Below are 24,876 nucleotides of genomic sequence, written 5' to 3' on the forward strand. Positions count from 1 at the left end.
GGGATAGATACAGGATTTGAGGTAAAGCGCTCTTTCATCTAAACTATAAAAATTATGGGGTCAGTTTGACTTCATCTTTTTCAAAATTAATTTTTTTTAAAATGTCCTTCCGAAGCGGGCAACGGGATTTCAATTCCGATGGCCGACAGCTTCTTACGGGCAAACCCCACACCAAAAATAGTGCCGACAATAATATATGGAACATATGAAATATCATGACATGCATTTTAGACTCAGATTTGACTTGGACCAGGATCGGACTGAGGCAAGCTAACTTTCCGGCTTATATTAGCTCAAAACTGAGTTATGGTATGATATGAGTTGGCTAATTTGGGCATGTGTTGAGTTTAAGCTAACCCGAGTTAGGTTGTGTTTGATTTAAGTTGGCCTAGGTTAAATTAGATTTATCCCTGTTAGCTTAAATTTTTTATTTATGTTTGACCTGTGCTAAGTTAAGTTGACTCATGTTAGGTTAGGTTTGATTTGGGATTGACTTGGTTGACGTGGGTTGACCCAAGTTGGGTTGGGTTGGGTTTGTGTTTGACCAAGGTTGACTTGGGTTGACATGAGTCGGGTTAGGTTTGATTTGGGTTTGACATAGGCTAAGTTGGGTTAACTTGGATTGGGTTAGGCTTGGTTTGGGTTTGACTCAGGTTAAGCCGAATTGACTTTATTTAGGTTAGCTTTGATTTTGGTTTAACCCGAGTTGAGCTGTATTGACCTAAATTATGTTAGGTTTGATTTGAGTTTCACCTAGGTTAAGCTAGGTTGACCCGTGATGGGTTATTTGGTTGTGGTTTGACTCAGATTAAGCTGGGTTGACTTGGGTTGGGTTAGGTTTGACTTTGCTTTGAACAGGGTTCAGCTGGGTTGACCCAGGTTGGGTGAGGTTTGATTTGGGTTTGTCCCAGGTTAAGCTAGATTGACCCATATAGGTTAAGTTTAATTTGGGTTTGACTCAGTTTAATCCAAGTTGACCTCGGTTGGGTTAGGTGATTTGGGATTGACTCTAGTTGAATTGGTTTAGCCTGAGCTAGATTAGGTTTGATTTGGGTTTGAATTGGGTTAAATTGAGTTGACCCAGGTTGGGTTAAGTTTAATTTGGGTTTGACTGGGTTATGTTAGGTTAAACTTGTGTTAGTTTTGGTTTGATTTGGGTTTGACCAAGGTTAAGCTGGGCTGACTCGGGTTGGATTTGATTAAGATGTGGTTTAGATCTGGCTTGGGACTGTCCTAGGTCAGGTTAGGGTTTGTGTGAGGTGTGGTTTGAGTTAAGTCTAGTTTGTGTTAGATCTAGTTTATGTTTAGGGTTTGGGTAGGGCTGGTTTGGTTAGACTTGGGTTAGGTTTAGGTTTTGGGTCGGACTTGAGTTAGGTTATAGTTTGGGTCAGCGAGTTTGGATTATGTTTAGGTTTTGGCTAAGTGAGTTTGGGTTAGGCCAGGTTCGGGTTGAGCAAATTTGAACCCAAACTCAAGCTTAAATAAAGGTTATCTTTTTGGATTAACCTAGCCTAAAGCTAACTTAGAACTCAAAGAAAGTAAATGCTTAAGGAAAGGACTAAGCTGGAGACTTATTGAGAGACAAATCGGAGAAGGAGGAGGAGGAGGCTTGGTGAAGAGTTTTTTTCCTTCTTCTTCCTTTTCTCTGGTTAAGTGCAAGAGAATTCGAGTTTGGATACTTTTGTGTGTGGCTTGATGTTCCCTGGAGGCCGCCTATTTATAGGTTGGAAAGGCGGTGAAGAAGTCCTTCAGAGCTGTCTGATAGGGTGGTGCATCGACGTCGGAGGTCAATTTGACGGTTACTGAGCCACAAATTGCCACAGGAAAAATGGTGTGACTATACATGGCCCGATCTGTGTACGAAGGCCAGGATCACTGGCACATCAAGATAGTTTTCATGGGCATGGTCATGCTCCTGGTTGGCATGACCATGCTGATAAACTTCCAGGCATGGTCATGCCTAGGCCAGGATTGACCACACCGATGAACTTTTGCACATGCTCAATCCCATGCCTAGCATGAACACACCTAGCTAAAAATTAGACCACCAAAAATAGACCTAAAGAAACACTCTCAAGTAACACTAAAGTGAACCCGAAGGAAAACTAAAATGAGGAAGTACAGGTTGTGAAGTCAAGGAGTGGGAAGGAGTTATAAGCCACCACTATGAAGAAAGAAACTATTGACTTAGAACTTATCATAGGAGGTGAGCATGATACCCCAATAGAGGATGTTGGAAGACATATCTCACCCATTAGAAATGACCCAAAGGAGAGACTCCCACTACCTTTTCCTTGAAGGATGCAAAAGCAAAAGCTGAACATATAACTTTTGAGATTTTTAGAGGTTTTCAAAAAGTTGACCTTAAATATTTCATTTATTGAGGCCCTAGAACAGATGCCTAATTTTGCCTGGTTCATGAAGGCTGTTCTGACTAAGAAATGGAAACTAGGAAATTTTGAGAATGTGACCCTGATTAAGGAGTGTAGTGTCATTCTACAGAGGATTTTGCTCTAAAAGATGGGTCCATAGAGTTTCACCTTTCCATTTTCCATAAGAGAAAATTTTGTAGAGAGAGCCCTTTGTGACATAGGGGTAAATACAAAGTTGATGCCACTATTCATCTTTGAGAGACTTGAGTTAGGAAAGGCCCAGGTTACCAATCTAACCTTACAATTGTTGAATGACCCCTATTCTACCCTATAGGAATTCTTCATGTTATGATGGGAAAAGTGGATAAATCCATATTTCCTGCAAATTTAATGGTGCTAGACATGGAATGAGCAAGGAGATATTAATGATGGTTGTTCGACCCTTCTTTGTCATTAGTAAGGCAATGATTGATGTTTAACAGGGGAAATTGACGATTAGAGTAAATGAGCAGGAAGCTACTTTTGATATTCTAAAGTTAATGAGATTTCCCCATTATTCATGTGATGGTCATTGTCATACGATTGATGTAGGGATGAGGTAGTGTCTAACCATATTATTAAAACTTTGAAAGAAGTCCTAGTAGAGCATTCAGAGATTGAGGATCAGAATAAGATATCTTGGGAAGAATTTGATCTACTGCTAGAGGGGAACCCTAGAGCCTATAGGGAGAGATTTTAGTTTTTAGGGATCACCACAAAATTCAAGCCCCTAGTGTCTTCCACAGAGGTAGTCCTTGATCTGGATTTGAATGCCTTAATAAGTCACCATATGTATGCCTATTCAAGAGAGCCTTTGGTCTTGCTTATGATTACTTTATTAAACTTGTGTGAGGAGTAGGAGGATAAGTTGATGAGGGTTGTTAGGACATTTATAAGGGCCTTTAGATAGATCATAACTGACTTAAATGGTATATGCCTGTCCCTGTGCATGAATAGGAATATGATTAAAGAAGGACATAGATCTAAAGCTAACTCACAGTGGAGACTGAACCCTATTATAAAAGATGTGGTGAAGAAGGAAGTCTTCAGGTGGTTAAATGTGGGCATTATTTACCCTTTCTTAGATTAGTGTCTTGGTCGGCCCTATTCACTTTGTCTATAAGAAGCGGTGGGGGGTGGTGGGGAGGATGGTGATAGTAGTAGAGAATGTGAGAAATGAGTTGATACCCATGAAGACTATCATTGGATGTAAGATTTATATTGACTATAGAGAGCTAAATTTAGCTTCTAAGAAATATCATTTTCCCTTTCCCTTTCTGTACTAGTTGTTGGATAGATTACTAGGCCACTCTTTTTATTGTTTTCTAGATTGTTGTCCAAGATATCACCACAACCCCATAGAAAATGAAGACTAGGATGAGACCACCTTCACTAGCCTCTATAAAACATTTGCCTTTAGGATGCCTTTTGGACTATGCAATACATAAACCACTTGATGTCCACCTTCTCTAATTTGATTGAGATTAGAATTTAAATTTTCATGGATGAATTCTCTGTGTTTTACACGTCGTTTGAGTCATGCCAGAACTACCTTGCAATAATGCTGCAAGGATGTGAGGAGACCAACTTGATCTTGAACTGGGAAAAGTGTCAGTTCATAATCTTGAAAGGGATAGTTTTGGACCATAAGATTTTTTAGAAAGGAATGGAGGTAGATCTGACTAAGGTTCAAGTGATAGAAAGTTTGTCTTCACCCACTTTTGAAAGTATAATTAAAAGTTTTAGAGAACACATGGTTTTATCGTCGATACATTAAGGACACTTTTAAGATAACCAAGCCCTTATGCCACCTGTTAGAAAAGTACATACCCTTTCATTTTGATGAGACTTGCATAACTGCATTTGAGACTTTAAAATCCAAATTAGTCACCACACATGTGATTGTTGCACTATATTCGGAGATACCATTTGAGTTGATGTGTGATGCAAGTTAATGTATCGTAAGAGCAGTATTAGGCCAAAGTAAAGACAAAATTTTCATACCTACAATCTGACCTACCACCAGATAAAGATGTTCTTTTCTAAGGATAGATTTTTCTATTGAGATTAGCCCTATCTTTTTAGGAAGTGTAAAGACCAAATTCTTAGGAGACGCATGCTATTGGAAGAGGTCAATGACATCATTAGGTCATATCATGATTCAGAATGTGGGAGGCATTTTGGAGGATTTAGAACTATAGCTAATGTATTACATTCCATATTTTATTGGTCCGCCCTTTTTATTGATGTGAATTATTTTGTTAAAACTGAGGACAAAATATCAAAGGGTAGGCAATTCTTTAAAGAGATATGAAACACCCTTGACTTTCACTTTAGAACTTGATATTTTTTTATATTTGGGGAATAGATTTTATAGGACCCTTTATACCTTAGGGAACATCTATATTGTGGTAGCAGTCGACTATTTCTCTAAGTGGATTGAGACTGTGGCACTGCCTAATTGGGAGGCTAAGAGTGTTCTAAGATTTTTAAAGTAGTATATTCTTAGTGAGATTGAAATACGTAGGGCAATCGTTAGTGATGGAAGCAACCATTTTTGTATAAAAAATATAGAGACTGCTAAATTTGAAATTACACAAAGTTTCTACTGCTTACTAACCTTAGACTAGTGGATTAATTGAGATTTCAAATAGGGAAATCAAGATGGCTCTAGAAAAAATGGTCAATCCAAGTAGAAGATATTGGTCCCTTAGACTAGATGAAGCATTATGGGCTTATAGAATTGCCTTTAAGACACCATAGGTTTATCAACTTATAGACTGATTTATGGAAAGGTTTGTCATTTGTTAGTAGAATTTGAACACAAAGCTTACTAGATAGTTAAGGAATTTAATTACAAATTGAAAGATGTGGCAGAGAAAAGATTATTACTGTTGAATGAATTTGAGGAAATTAGACAGGAAGCCTACGAGAATGTCAAAATCTACAAAGAAAAGATGAAGAAATGACATGATCAAAGGCTAAATAGAAATGAATTTCATGTTAGGCTAAAGGTTCTATTATGTAATTGATGATTAAAATTATTTCCTAGAAAATTTATGTATTTGTGGTCATGATCATGTAAAAGTGCATTCATTTGGGATCATAGATATTCAGGATATGAAAACTAATAATATTTTCAAGGTTAGTGACTAGAGGACACATTTTTACCTAAGTGGTGATAGAAGAGGTCTTAAAGACATCTTAATGTTTGAATCGTCATGATAGTAGACCTTGCATCCTCTGACGGAGAATGTTAAACCAAGCGCTACCATAGGAGGCAACCTAAGTTATCCTTGGATTTATTTCATTTTAAAATTAGAACTAATTTGTGGTTGTTTGTGCTTAAATCTTATTTTCATCCTTAATGTTATTTTCATGATGTTACGATCACCAAAAGTAGTTGATCCTCGTGGTAGGGTGGAAGGGATAAAAAATACAATTGGGGAGTTATCAGGCAAGCACACTTGCTCTTGGCTCCAAGTGCACCTATGCCAAGGCCCTACGATCTAGCAGACCCTTGTCGTTGGTGAGAGCACATTGGCCTTACGATGCCCCTACTCCATATTCCAAGAGTGCTCTTGTCTTACTCCCAACGCACCTGCGCTATACTAGCACACACCAACATCCCCACATCTTATCCCTAGTGTACCCATGATCCATCAGTGTATCTACATGCCCTAGGTACCCTAACACGCCCACACCGCATTATATTGCACCTGTACTCGATCAAGGCACTCCAGCACACCCGTGCTAGGTGCACAGTGTACCAACGCCAGTGCTGATAAATGAATGAATTAGGGTGATGTTAGCATTTCTCAATTTATCTGTCTTCCTCCTACCTTTTTCCTTTATCTTCTCTATTCAAACCCTAGTTCATGGTTGATGGAGAAGATGGTGGCTAACACCATGCAAAGCCACCAAGGCATAACACTCATAGGGAGAAGAAGAGATCTTGCGTCCATTATCCGCGTGAGGTATTTTTTTCAGCTTTTCATGGGATTTCCTTAGTTGAGCTTGCAATCTTCTCTTAACTCCCTCATTCCTTGATCTAAAGTCAAATGGAACCCAAGGTCAATGGGAGGAAAGAGACTTATTTTGATAATAAGAAGTTTGTAAGCTTAAATGCATCAATTCGGTTCAATGTCTTCTTATAATCAACAAAATCGATCTCCGGGGTGGTATTCTTACAACTCGATGGTTAATTTAAGGGCATCATCATAGCGTGAGAGGATGGGAACATTTTTGTTATTGTATCTTCCCCACTGTAGTTCCAATCGTTTGTGAATTCTTCGTGATTACAAAAGAACTCATGAACGATAAGGCCGTTGTGCGGCAAAAATGGGTTAGATGAATGCAATCTTGCGGATCCCCAACTTGCCAAATGGTAAGTTCTCCAATTACCTGCCTCCCCATGTTAAGGAAATGATCAATTTTTTGACCCACTGCAGTGCGCAGTGATGAATGTGGAATGAGAAAATTATTTTTTTTCCTAGCTTAACCATGACCATAGAGCACAATGCCTGATTTTATTTCATATGTGTCAGGATGATACCCATGAGGAAACTCTTTGAGGAGACTGAGGACATTATCATTTTGAATTATTGCATTCAGATAGGCAAATCGATAGATGTCAGTGTGGTCCGGACTATCTCCCTAAGCCAAATCATTAGCAGAAACATTACTGTGTGATTGGGCACCCGCGCATTGTCACCGCTTTATGTATCGCCATCGAAGTGGTAGGGGAGAGATAAGATGAGGTTTTAAACATTCCCATGGTGATCACCAATGCCATTATACACTCCCTTGCACGGACTCTGACACATGAGATTGGAGAAAGCACGATGGAAGAGGGCTCTGCATGACTCGAACCATCCTAACCCAAACCTACTAGGACAGTCGTAGCTGATCAATTTTATTGATACAGATGTTGGAGCCCTCAAGTGGGAGGTGTCTGATTTTTACAATCCGTCCCATCATTATTCCATCCAGCACCAGCAGCAGTACGAATATCAATACCGATGTTGTGCTGGAGGAGATGCATTGCAGGTAGGCGTTACATCCCCACCATTCAGTCTGTACGAATATGACACTGTACCAATGGAGGCTGACAATAAGGAGACTGGAGATAGTCGAGCATGTTGCCCATTTTTTTGTGCATTTCTGCTTGGAGGGTCTATAAGTTAGACTTGATTTGAATGACATCATTATATTTTATTTGAATGATATGATTATATTTTTGTTGTCATGTGTAGAATTTTAAGTGGTGTGGATATTTTGGATGATATTGATGTTGCTTTCATACTTCCAAAGTTCATTGTTCTTCTTTATGGATCCCGACAGTTGGAATGATACTCATACATAATTTCTGTAATCCCGCACGCAATAGATAGTACCTGCTCTTTCAATAGTACTGCATGTTTGTCATATTTTACTCTTTGTTTTTGCTATTCCTGCTTTTATAAGTAAATTTCTATGTTATTTTGGTAGACACAAAATAAGTTTAGGGGAGCAGTTTTCACTTATGTGGTGGCCTAATAGTAGTTCTAACTTTGTGCTCAAATTTTATTTTGATTAAGCATGCTTTATGGACCATTTATATTTAAAAAAATGGAGAGAAAAATTGTTAAGCTAATGTGAAATCCATTTGAAAGTTCGAAATTAAGTTTTTTTTTTTTATAATCAGCTAGTACTAGTACTTAATCACCCTACTACAAACATGAATCTCTCAATTATTTCAAGTTGTATATACAAAAATGACTAGTTAATCTATAAAATTTTAGGTCCTAAATTATCTTTCAAATAGTTTGACTACAAATTAAGGTTAAATTAATTCATAAGATCCTAAAGATTAAAAAAAAGGGTAATTAAATTATCCAAATTAGGGAAAACTGGAGACCTATAATTATTAAAAAAAATTGCTTAACAATATATAGTAATTCTCCAGAAAAAGTAAAATTATAATAAAAAAAAGTGAAAAGCAAGAAAAGAAACAAACCAAAAAAATTCTCTAAATAAAAGCTTGCTTGGATAATGAAAAGAAGAAGAAGCTTGAGGTTAAGGTGAATAGCACTTTGATTCCTTGTTCTAGTTCACCCACTAAATTAGATAATGTAAACAATTTCCTAATGAGAATGTGGGATCCTATGAAACAAGAAAAAGCTAAAAGATAGGTGATTCTTTGACTTAAATTTAAGATCATAAAATGCCTGGGATTGATAAAACATTTGTCATCCCACTAAAATAATTGAATTGACAAGAATTTATGTTAAGAAAAAGTTGATTAAAGAAAAATAGAGGAGCTTAAGAATTTGTAAAAATCCACGCTTTAGATGGAGTTTGCAAAGGCTTAATAAATTTTTAACTCACAATATTAAAGGCAAGGGCACCCTATAAGATCAATTATCCTAAGATTGACAGAAGTGATAAGATTACTTGAGGGCAAGTAATGGACAAGTTTGGGGGAATTTATATGCCTGAAACATGTGACAAATTACCTACAATTTTTCTCTTATTATTAATTATTCAATGACATTTTAATGTTTGAGAAAGTTATTTTTTCTAATATTGTGCATGTGGCAGGAGTCAAGCCGCCTAAGAGTGAAAAAAAGGTCATTTGAAACTAAAATAAAGAGATTTGAGGCTGAAGCAGTGACATGCCTTAAATGTGCTACTTTTTAAATACATTTAATGCTTATTTTTTGTAATATTGCACTTTAAAGGAAGGTATTTTCGTATTTTTTATTATAGCTACAATAGGTTAAGCAATCAAAGCAAATGGGGTGCAAAATGGAGCAATTTGGAGTCAAATAGAGCAAAGAAGAAAATTTTGAACCGGCGCCTAGGCACCAGGCAATTATTTCATGCTTCTAAAAGGCTGGCACCTAAGCGCCACGGTTGGGCACCTAGGCTCCAGGAACTGACTTGACATTTTTTTAAGCTCTTTGGACGGATTTTCAAAGAGGTGTGTCTATTTGAGTGAGAGGGAAGAAGAAGACACTATGGATGAAGATTTCCAAGGCTCTAGAATGCATGAGAGGAGGAAAAATGAGAGGTTCCTTTAATTTTCTACATTTTTGAGTGATATTTGAGTGAAATTGTAATGAGAATTTGAGAGATCTTCAAAGGAACTTCAGAAGATTTTCTTGCTGAGTTTGAGATAAGTGTTTTATATTTTTATTTAATTTTTGTTAAATTGTATTGTGTAAACCTAAGTTTAAATATTAATCCATGTGTTGTTGTATTTTCCACATGAAATCTAAGTAATTTTCTTTACCTTTCTTCTTGTGATGAGAAATAATCATGTGTAGGATTAGAATTGTTTAGAATTATTTTTATTTCAATATTGTGATGGTATATAAGTTTATGCTTAATTTACTTATGCAATTTGTCCATATCATATGTTAAAACATATTGTGAAAATGTAATGATATGGGACGGCTATGTTTTTTTCTCAATTAATAATTACCACACTAAACTTTATGATGAAGAAAAAGTAATCTTGGGGTGAGTGCTAATAGATATAGAGATAAGTATTGACGGGTGAAAATTAGTGATTATAGGCCAACAGACTAGAACCTTAACCAATTTGATCTTGGGTTTGAAACTTAAATCTAGGTTAGCCAAATTGAGTTCTTATGTGGGTGCTCTTGGGTGACAGGTTAGAATCTACCTATGATAACTAAGGATGTAGAAACTTAACTCTAGGTTAGCCAAAGTTCTTTAAGAACTCAGAAGGGCAAAGAATATGTATGCTCCTATTTGTTACAAAACTAAATTTAAATTTATAAATATTTGATTCCTACACTGATTATGATCTCATTGTAAGAAGAAGGACTTCCATATAATTTGACCTCTTCTAAGTAAAGTTAGTTTAGAATAACATAGCACTTTCTTTAAGTTTTGAAATAAAATTAGTAGACATAAGTACTCCATTGTACACATAATTTTGATCTTAATTCCTAGATAAGTTACTTGCACTTTAAGTAGAGTTATACCAAGTCTATAAAAAGAGTTTTCTTTCTTTGTGGGATCTATAATTGATACTAAAAGAAAGTCTTATATCACTTGAAAGATATGTGCATTTGCTTTTTTTTTTCTGGTGAGTTTTTGAAATTAATAATTTAAAATGATATTTTAAAATTAGTAATTCCTACATCACTAGGAGTACCCACTATAAACACATAAAATTATATTATTAGCAAAGAAAGTAGACAAGTTTTTGGCGTTGTTATTGGGGAAGCGACGAAATTTTTTACTTAAAAATTTTAGTTGAACTGAGGACTTGTTTTAGGAAAATTTTAGTGTCATTTTTCTGAATAAGTGCTTATTTGTATGTTAGAAATATTTTAAAATAATATATATTTCATTTTGCACTTATGTCATCCCAAAAATCTTCATCCTCTCAAATATTATAACCAAATAATCTAGTCCATTTTAGTGTTTTGTTTAATTTTATTTTCTGAATTTTTAGTTTTGTATGCGTAGTTCCGGATCTGAAGATTTAGTACTCTACGATTATGAGCTAGAACAAACTATTCAAAAATTTTTGAAACAAAAAGAACTTCCCAATTTAAAAGAAATGGTAAACACATCACATAACAACTTAGATAATCAAACTATTAAAAATGAACATCATCACGTACACAGACCTTTAATGGATTATGCAAACCCTACAACAAAAGAAATTCACATTAGCATACAAACCCTTGTTATAGCGGTTAACTCATCTGAGCTGAAACCCCGTTATAATTTAAATGGTACAGAACAACTAGTTTGGGGGATATCTATCAGAGGATCCAAACTTATGCTAAGCTAATTTTCTAGAATTATGTGATACATTTAAGTACCATGGCGTGTCAAATGATATTGTTAGACTTAGATTTTTTCCTTTCTCATAGAAGAATAAAACTAAGATGGGGTTGAACTGCTTAACACCTGAATCGCGGTGATTTAGCGCTGAAATTTTTATTTAAGTATTTTACACCTTCAAGAACGGCTAAACTTAGATATGATATTACCTCATTTTCTTAGTATGAGGGTGAGTAAATATGCAAATACTGGGAACGATTTAAAGAACTTTTTAGGAAGTGTCTACATTACGCTTTGCCAGACTGGTTGATTATTAAACATTTTATAATGGGCTAGTAAGATCCCTTAGATCTATCATTAACATTGTTGATGATTGTTCATTGATGTCAAAACCATTTCATGAAGCATATTCTTTAATCGAAGAGATGACTACTAACAACTTTCAATCGCCGTCTAAAAGGATAAACCCTAAGAAAGTATCCAGTGTTCATGATACTGATATGATCTCTATTTTGGCTTCTCGGGGTGCCACAATATCTAGGAAGTTAGACCAATTTAAAATGAACTTACGTCAAACACTTCAAGTGAGTGAGGAAAACTCATTGGGACAAATAATTGGTTCTCAATCACCTTCACAAGAGACTTTAAATGAAATTAATAATAGACTTGATAATCCATATTCTAACTATTATAACCCAGGTTGGAAGAACCACCCTAATTTTAACTAGAATAATAATTTCGGTGGTGGAAACCAATAATAGGGAAACAATCAAACAAATCCATTGGGAAACTGGAACAACCAGGGTAGTATTAACTATAGACCTTCTTATATTATTGGCTTTAACAATAACCAGTAATGTAAAGAGAAGAAATTGTTAATGGAAGAAGTGGTGTTACACATGGGGAATCAATTGCAAAGTTAGAGTCCTACAATTAGAAATATTGTGAATCAACTGGGACAAATTGCTAACTCGTTTAGCAATATGCCTCAGAGAACTATTCCTAATAACACTAAACTTAATCCTAAAATAAAACCAAAGAGAAAGTCAAATTTTTCAAGCTGAGAGGTGGTAGAGATTTGGATACTTAAGTGCAAAAAGAGATTAAAGTGTAGAAAAATGAAAAAAAATTAAATAAAATATTCCAAAAAACTTTAAAAAACCTATCTCTCCATCTAAGATAAATTTAGAAACCACCACCTCCATTTTCCTAGAGACTTAGACAACAAAAGCTGGATAAACATTTTGAAGTTCTTAGAAATATTCAAGAAGCTACTATTAACATTTCTTTCACTGAAGCTCTAGAATAAATGTCGAGCTATGTAAAGTTTATGAAGGATATCCTTAACAAGAAAAAGAAGTTTGGAGATCACGAGACCATTGCACTTAGTGAGGAGTGCATTTTAATAATTCAGAAAAAATCTTCCTAAGAAACTTAAAGATCCTGGTGTATTTACTATTTCTTGTGTGATAGGAGAAAGATTTCTTGGAAAAGCTCTATGTGACTTAGGAACTAGCATTAACCTCATGTCCTTATCTATATTAAGAAGGTTATGATTAGGAGAGATTTCTTTAACTAATGTAACCCTTTAGTTAGTTGATTGTTCAATCATGTATGCAAAAGAGGTTATAGAAGACGTACTAGTTAAGGTGGATAAATTTATCTTAGCTATGGATTTCATTTTTTTTAGATATAGATGAAAATAAAGAAATACCAATTATTTTAGGGAGACCTTTCCTTGCTACTGGACGAGCTATGGTAGATGTACATAAATGAGAGTTAACCTTGAGCGTTAATGACCAGGAAGTTACTTTTAATGGGTTAAATTTTATGAAGTATCAAACTAAAGGAAAAGAAGATGATTGTTTTATAATGGATATTATTGATTATTTGAGTAATAACTAATTCAGACAAAGTTGTGAAGTTAAACAGGACAACAAGAACTGGAGTATGAAAATGTGATAAGTGTATTGAGATGATATATTAATTTTCATGATAAGTGTATTGAGATGATCAATGAGGATTCAAACAATATTTGGGAATGGTTTGAGCTTTAAGATGCTATAGAAAATTGTAAACCTCTTATTCCTTTTATTTAAGAACCTTTTGAACTAAAGATGAAGGTACTCCCTATGCATTTAAAGTATGATTTTCTAGGAAACTCATCAACACTACCTGTTATGATATCCTCATATTTGACTCAAACTCAAAAAGAAAAATTAATGGAAACTTTGAGAAATTATAAGAAGGCCTTTAGATGGACGTTAGCGGATATTAAAGATATCAGCTCTTCAATTTGTAGGCATAGAATTTTAATGGAAAATATTCATAAGCCTAAGACAGATCCTCAAAGAAGATTGAATCCTATATTGAAAGAAGTTGTAAATAAGAAAATTTTAAAGTGGTTGGATGTTGGAATCATCTATCTTATTTATAACTGTGCTTGGATTTGTTCAATTCATTGTGTTGCTAAGAAAGGGGGAGTGATCGTAGCTATAAGTGAACAAAATGAATTATTTACAACTAGACAGGTCACTGGGTGGCAAATTTATATTAATTATAGAAAATTAAATCTCGCAACAAGGAAAGATCACTTTCCTCAACCTTCTTTGGACTAAATGTTGGGCAGGTTAGCTAGACATCGTTATTTCTATTTTTTATGGATATTCAAGATACCACTAGATACCTATAGGACCTGAGGATCGAGAAAAGACAACATTCACAAGTCCCTATGTAACATTTGCATTTAGATGAATGTCTTTTAGTTTATGCAATGCACCTGCAACTTTTCAAAGGTGCATGATGTCCATTTTCTGCGATTTAATTGAGAAAGGAATTGAAGGAGAAAGGAATTGAAGAATTGAAGTTTTCATGGATGACTTTTCAGTTTTTAGAACCTCCATTGCTTCTTGTTTTGGTTCATTTAGCAAGGGTTTCAAAACATTGTGAAGAAGCAAATATAGTCCTCAATTAAGAAATATGCCAATTTATGATCGTAGGTGGAAATGTGTTATGGCATAAAATTTCTGAAAGCTATACTGAAGTAGATCCCGCTAAAATACAAGTTATAACTAAACTACCTCCTTCTAATACAATGAGAGAAGTTATGAGTTTTCTAGGACATGTTAGTTTTTTCAAGCGGTATAATAAAAACTTTTAAAAAATGGCCAAGCTTTATGTCATCTTTTGGAAAAAGATGCGATATTTGATTTTAACCAGAAATTTCTAAATGCCTTCAAGTTGTTAAAGGAAAAATTAATCACTGCACATATTATTATTTTGCTTGATTATGAAAAACCATTGGGGAAAACTGTTTGAATTAATGTGTGATATGAGTAATTATGTTATTGAGGTTGTGTTAAGGCAAAAATATGATAATACTTTTAAAGTTATTTAATATGTCAGTAAAACTCTTAATGAATCTCAGATAAATTATACTACTACTGAAAATGAATTATTGACAACAGTATTTTCTTTTGATAAGTTTAGATCATATCTAACTGGAATAAAATATACAGTTCATACTGATCATTCTACTTTTATATCTTATGTTGAAGAAATATGATAAACCAGGATTAATTTGGTGGGTCCTGCTGATACAGGAATTTGATTTCAAGGTGATGAATAGAAGGAGATCAAATTATCAAATTGTTGATCATTTATCAAAACTTGAACAGGAAAAATATGTAATTTTGATGATGAAATAAATAAAATATTTCTTGATGAACAATTATACACTATATCTGAGTGGCATGTTCCATGGCATGTTGACATTGCAAATTATATAGTAAGTGATATTGTACCTGTCAGATAAACATACCAACAATAAAAAAAATTTATGTGTGATACCAAATCTTAATTTTTGGATGACCCTTATTTATATAAGAAATGTAGAGATCAAGTTATTCAAATATGTGTACCATTTGAAGAAATCCATGAAATTATTCAAAAATGTCATGTTCTAAGTTTTGGAGAAATTTTGGAGTCAATAGAAATGCATTTAAGATCTTACAATCTGGATTTTATTGGTCTACTTTATTAAGGGATGTTAATATTTATGTAAATACTTGTGATAGATGTCAGGGAATATGTAATAATTCTAAAAGGAATAAAATGCCTCTAAATCTTACTTTAGAAGTTGAAATTTTTTATGTATGAGGTTTGGATTTTATGGGACCATTTATACCATCTTCAAGAAACATATATATTTTAATTGTTGTGGATTATGTATCTAAATGGATTGAAGTGGTTGCTTTACCCACTATTATGCTCAGAGCTTTGCAAAATTTTTAAAGAAAAATATTTTTAGCATATTTGGCATGTCTTGACTAATAATTATAGATGGGGGAAGTCATTTTATAAATAAATGAATTGAAAAATTAATTGAAATTTTTGAAATTAAATATAGAATTGCTACATTGTATCATCCTCAGACTAGTGGTCTAGCTAAAGTTTCCAATTATGAAATTAAAAGAATTTTGGAAAAAAAAAATGTAAATCTTAATAGAAAAGATTGGTCTGCTTGACTTGATAATGCATTATGGGTCTATAGAGCTGCATATAAAACTCCTATAGAAATGTCACAAAATAGGATCTTTTTTGAAAGGTGTCATTTTTCAGTAGAGCTTGAGCATAAAGCTTACTAGGTTGTAAGGGAATTTATTCATAATTTGAAAGATGCTAACAGAAACGATAATTGCAATTAAATGATCTTAAGGAAATTAAATATGAATCTTATGAGAATGCAAAAATTTATAAGAGAAAGATGAAAACTTGGCATAATCAGAAGTATTTAAGAAAATATTTTGAATATGTACAAGAAGTTTTACTATATAATACAAGATTGAAATTATTTCCCATAAAACTTAAGTTCAGGTGGTCGGGGTCATTTATTTAAATACAAGTTTATCCATATGGTGATGTGGATATTAAAGACCAAAAAACAGAAAGATTATTTAAGGTAAATGGACATAGACTGAAACCTTATAAAAGTGGCAACATATCTATATTTGATGAAATTCTAATGTTGGGTCAACCAAATTAAACATTGGATACGTCGGGCCGATGATGTTAAACCAAGCTCGTCGTGGAAGGAAACTTATGGCTATCTGTATGGATTGATTTTTTTTCATTATTGTTGTAAATATTTATATTTGTGTGGTTATGTTGAATGTATTAAGTGTTAATGAGACTTACATGATGAGAAGAGGCACAAAACACTAAATTTAATGATCAAGATGAGGTTGGAATGTGTTAATTGGACCTAAGGTGAGTGGTGCTGATTCTAACACTGGTACCTAAGCACCAGAACCCTGACGCCAAAGCGCCCTATTAAAGAAAGCCCGATGCTTAAGCATTCAGACTGGTGCCTAAGCGCTAAATTTTGGAAATGTTTAAATGACCAAGCCGAACAGTTTTGAACCTACTTCTTCCACCTTAAAACTGTCATAAACTTGAATAATGTTCATAAGGGGTCATCATCTTGGCATTTGGGATTTCTTGGGAGGAAGAAAAAGGCAAGAATTATCTTTTCTTGGTAAGTACTCTTCTCTATACTAAGTATTTCACTTTGAAACTAGATAGCCTTCATGTTTGAGATAATGCCATTCAGTTAAGAGGAAAAGGTTATGTGAAAAAGAAAGACACCTAGGGAGAGTGGATGTGTTCTTTACATTCTCATTTTAAGTTAAATATCTTCTCTATTTGAACTCATACGTTCATTTCTTAGATTTTTTTTAGATACTAGGTGTCTTTCTTTTTCACATCCACTTAGATAGCCTTCATGTTTGAGACTGGCAAGCTTATTGATGTAGGGGTACTAATTTTTTGATCTATAACTGACTTTCCATTAAATTTATCAACTATGGGACTAGGACATCTGGTTGTTATCATTTCTCTGTATAGTTAAGCCTAGGTATAATATGAGAATTGGGAAAATGTACTTCTGCCTTGGAAGCCCCTGAGCCAATTTTTTTGTGATGTATGATAGCATTGATGTTCTAGCGAGGCATGGTGATAGTTCTTGTATGGATCAGTTTTCTTCTCACCCTTCCACATCATCGTCATGTCCACGATGAGTTGTTAGCATTGCAAGTATAGTAGAAAAGATTATGAAGATAGAGGAGGAAATGATGATTATTTAAACCAAAGTTAACAACATCTTTGATCAAATTGACCATCTGGATTGACAAATTAAGCTTCAAGCAATCATGTTGCAAAGTTTCAAGAGGCATAAATAAAGATGCGTTAGAAAATAACTGAATCATAGATGATTTTGCAAAAGAATTTCCTTTCTATCCCTCTTATAATATGTATTTGCACCGCCAGTCGATGAAAGAGAATATAGAGGAGGATAGTGTTAATGATGAAAGTGAGTAGTAGCTATTATATGTTTAAATAGGATATATAAGTGTCTTTGATTTTGTGTTGAACTTTGATTTGTAGGTATCTGTGTGTCTACATGTTTGTATGTCTATGTGTTGGTTTGTCTATCTGCTCATCAGTTTATGTGGATTTATGTTTGTTTGTTTATTTAGAACTAATATATATGTTTATGCGTTTAAATTTTTTTGTGCAAATGAAAGTTGAAAGAAGTTCGGAAGATGATAAATTATCAAAATAACGTTGAATTGAAAAAATTAGGGTTTGGAAACATTTGGTGTGTGGTGCTTTTCTCTAAAAAAATAAAAACTTTAAAAATTGAGCACTGGCACCTAGGCACCAAAATCTGGTGCATAAGCTCCACTAACTTGAGATCAATGTGCCTAAGCATCGAATCTTGCAAGTAAGTGCCGAATCTGCTGGCACTTTTAAACCCAAAAAAAAACCAGTTTGACCCAATTTTTTTTCGCGACTCGTCTTCCTCACCTCCGATTTTCACCGGTGCTTCTCCCTCCTCTTACATTGCAATTCTTAAAGATTTTTGGTCTAAAAATGTTGGATTTCTTCTTCTCTAAGTAATATCTACACTTTAATCTAGGAATTTTCATCTTTAGCCATGGATTTCATGTACATTTGGAAAATTTTGAAATTTGGAAAATTTTGAAATTTTTGAAATTTTTGAATAACTTTCTAATGAGGAGAAGAAACTCCATGGATTAAGTTTATTTTGAAATGTATTTGCATTAGGAAGCTTATGCAACATATACATTACATTTACCTTTGAATTTATTGATTTTTATCAAGATTTTTTATGGCTCCTAAAACAAAGAGGGGAAGGGGAAAAGAGGTTTTTGATCAAAGGAAATTTGTGAGCCTTAAAGCTCAGGAGAGATATAATGAGTATTAGGTATCAAAGTAGTTAATCCAGAAACGAGCATTTATTTGTACTGGTGGAGCTATTGAAAGCCTTATAGTTGATCGCCACTGGGAAGTTTTTTGTTATACCACAGCCGTTGGTTTATGCTAACATCTCAGAGATTTCTGATGAATCTGTGGCAGTTAAGAAGAAAAGAGTTTGCTTTACTCTGGCATGTATTAATGTTTTATGCTCGTTGGGGATGTTTCGAATTGTTGTTATTCTGGTTACAATCCTACTTATTTGGAGCTTGACAAGATTATTCTATTTGTGACCGACGAAAGAGGAAATTGGAAGATTATGAATGATCATAAGATAAAATTTTCTTCATATGACAAATAAAAAATACTTTATAAAAACTATCTTTTTTATGTGCAATACTATTTTTAAAACTATGTGAACAAAACTTTAGTATGCAGAGCGTAAATATTAAAGGCTGGAATAAGAATTTTATTAGCATATAAGTTTAAAATAAGATAATAAACCAAACATTAAAAGTCAAATTTAAGAGGAGAATCACGTGGAATATACTAACTTAGGGGAAAACCAAATAGAGAACCAAGTAGAAAATATTAACTTAGGATAGAAAACTAAATATAGAACATGAACTTAGAAGACATGATTATTACTAAGGACTTGACATATAAAATAACCAATCTTACTCACTTGGAATAAGTAGGTGCCCTAGGATGAAGTGACCCATGGTTATTGACTAATGCACCTCTAACCACTTATTAACAAGAAGGTATACATTAATCATATCTGTGGTAATAGTGAAGTCCTCTTCCTATATGGTTGGTTAATATTTTAAGGGTACCAATAAATTAGAGATGATTTAAAGCCATAGGTATCTTGGTCGGGGGCATTATTCCAAAAATTTAGGTTAGTCACTCATTTAGCCTCCGATATAAGCTAAGTTTATGCTAGAGTTGGTGCATCACTTTCTTCTACAGATCTTTTTAGCCTATCCTCCCCATTTAGTCGAAGGTTAAAGTAAAATCATAGCTTCATCATCACTCACACCACAAAATCTCAGATTCAAACATTCAATTCTCAAATCCTTAACTTTTGAATTATATGTGATAAAGTCCCTAACATAGTATTGTGCATGATTTAATAAAACACTTTAGTTGCACAACCTAACCATTTATGCTAGTTTTTATTAAAATAACAACTTTTGTGCCTTTTTTTATTCATCTCACAATCAATAAAAACATATAATATTTCAATTACATTAAATTAAGCAAATAAGGCATTGAATGAGCTATTTAATATTCTAAGCTTTAGCAATCTTACTCAACATGAGAAATTTTTCATTGGAGGTTGCTTTTTCTTCAATTTTACCTATTCATTACACTAGACATCATTATTTTATTATTGATGGCATTTATTTATCTAAGAATACTTCTCACACTCAATGTCACATATACGTAGATCCTTGTTATAGTTATAACAATATTATATCCAAAGAATATTTCATTGTAGATATTTTTGATATTTCAAAGAACCCACTTACAATTAACTGAGAAGAAGTGGAAAAATTTTTTTTGTTATTCAATTTTATAAGTTCTTTTGCCAAACTCTTAAGGAATGGTGGGCCTTCTGAACAAAAATTAGATGATGGGTAGCATTTATTTTTGTTTGAGCTAACATATATGTTTAAATGCTTGTCTTCGTGCTTTTGTTTCTTTTCTGTTCTTTTCTTTCCCTTTTTTTTCTTTTCTTGAGGGTTATGCTTGTCTTCATGCTTTTGTTTCTTTTTTGTTCTTTTCTTTCCCTTTTTTTTCTTTTCTTGAGGATTAAGGTTCTATTTTGGTACACAAATAGATTCAAGTATTATTTGAGAAGTTCAATTTTTTTTGTAATTTTTTTTTATTGAGTAATATTTTGCTTTTGCAATAAGATAAATACAATACATTGGTTTTTGTCCATTTTTTTCATGAACTAATTTTTTGAAATATAGTCCTAAATACTCATGCCATCAGGATGTATTTTAAATCTTTTTCATATCTCCCAAACATCTAGAAATTTTTAGGTTGATACGTTTGTAGTTCAATTTTTACAACTATAAGGTTTAACACTTTTATTGAATTGAACTTCGTAAAATCCATATTTTCTTACAAAATAACAATAAGTCTTAATTGGTTTCATCACTTCCTTAAATTTCTTGTGAGATAAATGTTGTTAATCTAAGCATGCATCACATAATCTTATTAATATAATTCTTATTCTAAAAGACTAAAAAAACCATTATTATTATTATTATAAACAATAGTATCATATCTCCACATTTTATATATTAAGGGGGACCAAAAGACTCATTATAGAGAAAGACATAGCTTGCGACAAAATCTTTGGTCTAAGAGATAATGGTTAACACACATATTTATTTTTTAGAATGATTAATCTAGTGGGAGAGTAGAGATGCTCAAACCTGTGAACTCAATTTAAAAGTGGAGATATGAACTAGTAATCTAAGGCACAATCTATATACTAACATATTTGTTTTTTTGAATGATTAATCTAGTGGGAGAGTAGAGATGTTCAAACCTGTGAACTCAATTTAAAAGTGGACATATGAACTAGTAATCTAAGGCACAATCTATATACTATTATTATTACTATACCAGTACTACTATACTATTATTATTACTATTACTACTACTATTACAACTTTTACGAAATTCAATAAAAAGTTTATCAAGATCACACATCTTGATGATCTCACCATTGAAATTCACTTTATGGGATTATACATGATTGAATTGACCATCACTCTTTCTGCCTAATTCTCTGCTCTCAACCAAGTAATATGTTTTTGTTAACAAGTAAATATAAAAGGGAACATCATGGTGTTCCCCAAAAGCATTATTGCTTGTAAGATTAGTGCGATGGGAATGGACATCCAACTATAATTATGGCCTAAATAAGATTTCATTACAAAGAAAATTTATAGATATGCCAACTTATTACATAACCTTCATAAAAAATTATATATATATGCTAATACAATATAGTGAAATTTTATTTTAATTATTGTTTTCTTAAAAGCAGTTTTACTCCTTGTCGAATTAGACTATCTGGATTTGATCGTCACTCAAGTTAAGTCCAAAAATTATGTAATAAAATGATGACAAAACTAGTGCGCATTCAATCAACAAGATAAGGCAGGCTCACCTCAAACCAATCAGTATTTATTATTAATATTATTATTATTATCTATCATAAGGTTTTTAAACAACTTTTTATTACCTGTCGCCTTACTTCAAAATGATAATGTAAGTTTGGAGTTGGCGATTGACATGGTTGGACCCATATTACGTCTAGATTCAATGTACCTGATAGATGTGGAGATCTCCCATCTGATAATTTCCTAATAAGAAAACAATATGTTAAATATATCATTATCATTCACTTTGTAAGAAGATTTTGAAGCATAATCTTGAAATTTGTGCAGCTAAGAAAATAAAAATCATTGTTAGGAGTGATGAAAAAAGAAATCACATTAACACTAAGATTTATGAGAAAGGGAGTAAATCAATTATCCAAAAAACTCAAATTAGGAGGATGAATGAAGTGTAATTTCTAGGTCTTAATTATCAATTTATATTGAGACCAAATTTTAAATTTTAAAAATAAGTAATTCAGCCTCCCTATCAGAAAAATTATTCCATACGAACACCACATGCAGAGATGCATGCATGCAGTGTCCGATCTCCACCGTCGATCACCGCAAAGATGTATTTCGGTGGACCCCACTTTTAACTTTTATTTAAAAAAAAAAAAAGTTGATTGTAATTATCGACGGTGGAGAGGTGGACCCCACTTTTAAATTTTATTTAAAAAAAAAGTTGATTGTAATTATCGACGGTGGAGATCAGACACTGCATACACCTCTGCATGCGGTGTCCATACGGGATAATTTCTCCTCCCTATCTATCATGACTTCGTTGTCAAAATAATAATTTTGATTTATTTCTTACGTACGGAATCGTTATAATATATTTACTATTTGAATTCATAAAGCCAAGTTGTGTGCGTCTATGTATATGATCAGCACACTATTTTTTTTTCCTAAACTATATATTAAATGCCATACTACTATTTTTTAATTATTTTAAACCAAGTCATTATTCGTAAATAGGCCGTATGGAGGTATTTTATATATCATATAATTCAAAAAACAAATCTATAGAAATCTACAACTAAGAACGTGCACGATAAGCAACTATAATACATGCAAAACTCAATCGAAACAACATACACTATAATATGCAACTAAGATAAGAAAAAGTATTAGAATGACACTTGATTCAAGCAACACAATAAAATAAGCAAATCCTATAATAGAGATAAAAAGTACTACAACGTTGATAGTACATGATGAGTCGAACGCAACAACTGTTATCTTAGGCATATAATAATTTATAGCATATTTAAGAGAACTTAAATGAAAGCCTAAGGAGTTACTATAATTATTGATAATAAATAAGTTTGTTGTTTACTAAATTTATTTACGTGCATGAAAATCTTAATCATTTTAAAGATGGACATCAGAACCAAGGTGTGGTTTTCCCTTTTCAACGATATGCCTTTTATACGAAGTAAATATGTACTTGATTTCCTCAATATATATATAGGGGAAAAAAGCCATATATTGCAACCGAATATTAAGTAATTATAATTCTACAGATCAAATCTTACATCATAAATTTAAGAAGTAATAGTTTTAACATTTCGGGAGATTTGTTCGGACATTGCCAACTACTGTATATCTCTGGAAGCAAAGTTGAGCAATATTGTCACCACTGATGAAAAACTTAAATCAAATGAAACAACTTTATCTTAATATATATATATATATATATATAATTATAAAAGGAAAAATAAGCATGAGAGAGCATCGCATTAATTGGGAGGTCTAATTTTAAAAATAAACATGAAAAATGATTTAATTAATTTAAATAATATTGAAAAAAAATACCCAACCAAACATTCAAGGCACCCTTCCTCACAGGCACTTTGATTGAGTTCAAAATTTTCTTCAAAAGAATTTTGAAGTCTAGGCCCAGAGAAAATTTTATATCCGGACATTGCATTTGCGGTTTTTTTCTTGCGGATCAATGGGAAGCTGAGGTTGCTTTATATATATGTGTGTGTGTGTGTGTGTGTAAGGATATATGGATATATATATTTGGATGTGTGCCCGATAGAGTGCTTATTTAGCATCTTAGTGTTGTACTAAAATCCATTACATACACAGATAATAGAAATAATATGTTCAGACACAAGAAGTTTTTTCATGAAAAACCCAAAAAGCAAAAAATTATGGAGCCTACCACAGTGAGAACAATTAGCTTTAAACATTTGAGTACGAATATTGGCCTTTGTCTTACATGCGGGAAAATAGTAACAAAGTTTCACCATGTACATTGTTTATATGCAAAATAGTTCATTGTACAAATGATCATGAGTCGTTGCTACCTCGTGTGATTGTCGGAATTTCGGTACACTATCATCAGGATACATCATTGCATAGTATTCAGGACACTACGCTACTCCAAAGGGTGTTGTGTGTGTAAATATAAAAGTTGTCAATGAATCTTGTCAATCCACCGAAGAATTCGTTGCAAAGTATTTCGTTATTCTATTTGATGCACGTCGTTACTTCTTAGGGTCCACGAATGGTGAAGAGCAGGGAGTGGTAGACGGTGAGATGAGCGATTGTCGATAGTGGTCAGTAGCTATAGGAGTGAATGTCAGATCTTCAAATTCATAATTGCTCTGAGATTTCACTCCTCCAAATCTAGGTCTTCCTCTCACTCTTGATCTCTTTCATGAAGGGAGTAGGGATCTAGGAGTCAGAGAATGACATTCCTTATAAATAATGTAGGAATCTAGACCACTCCATTGAATGGCCTAGAATGATTCTCTTGATCAGATGAAATTTTATGGATATTTATGTGCCTTATAGATATCATAACTGATTGATCTTGTGCTCTTTGATTTCAACGCATTGAGATGTTTGTTACTTTATGCTTGTCAAAGTGTTATTCAATGTGAAATTCAAATTTCAAGTACATATGAAAGTGTAGGTGTAATATAGATATATAGATAAGAATGGTGTAAAATACAAATTTAATGCATTGAAGTATGTAATAGGTGTAGGTTTCAACTTTACAATACCATTATTTTATGTATGAAATACAAATTTCAAGTACATTGTAATACCATTATTTTATGTTTTCCATTTTACGTTTTCCATTTTAAATATAAAATGGTATTTAAAACACAAATTTTAATGCATTCAAGTATGTAAATGGTATTTAAACTTTACTATTTATACTAATAATGGTA

Source organism: Phalaenopsis equestris, unplaced genomic scaffold, assembly GCF_001263595.1.
Source record: "Phalaenopsis equestris unplaced genomic scaffold, ASM126359v1 Scaffold000093, whole genome shotgun sequence".
In the NCBI taxonomy this organism is placed as follows: domain Eukaryota; kingdom Viridiplantae; phylum Streptophyta; class Magnoliopsida; order Asparagales; family Orchidaceae; genus Phalaenopsis; species Phalaenopsis equestris.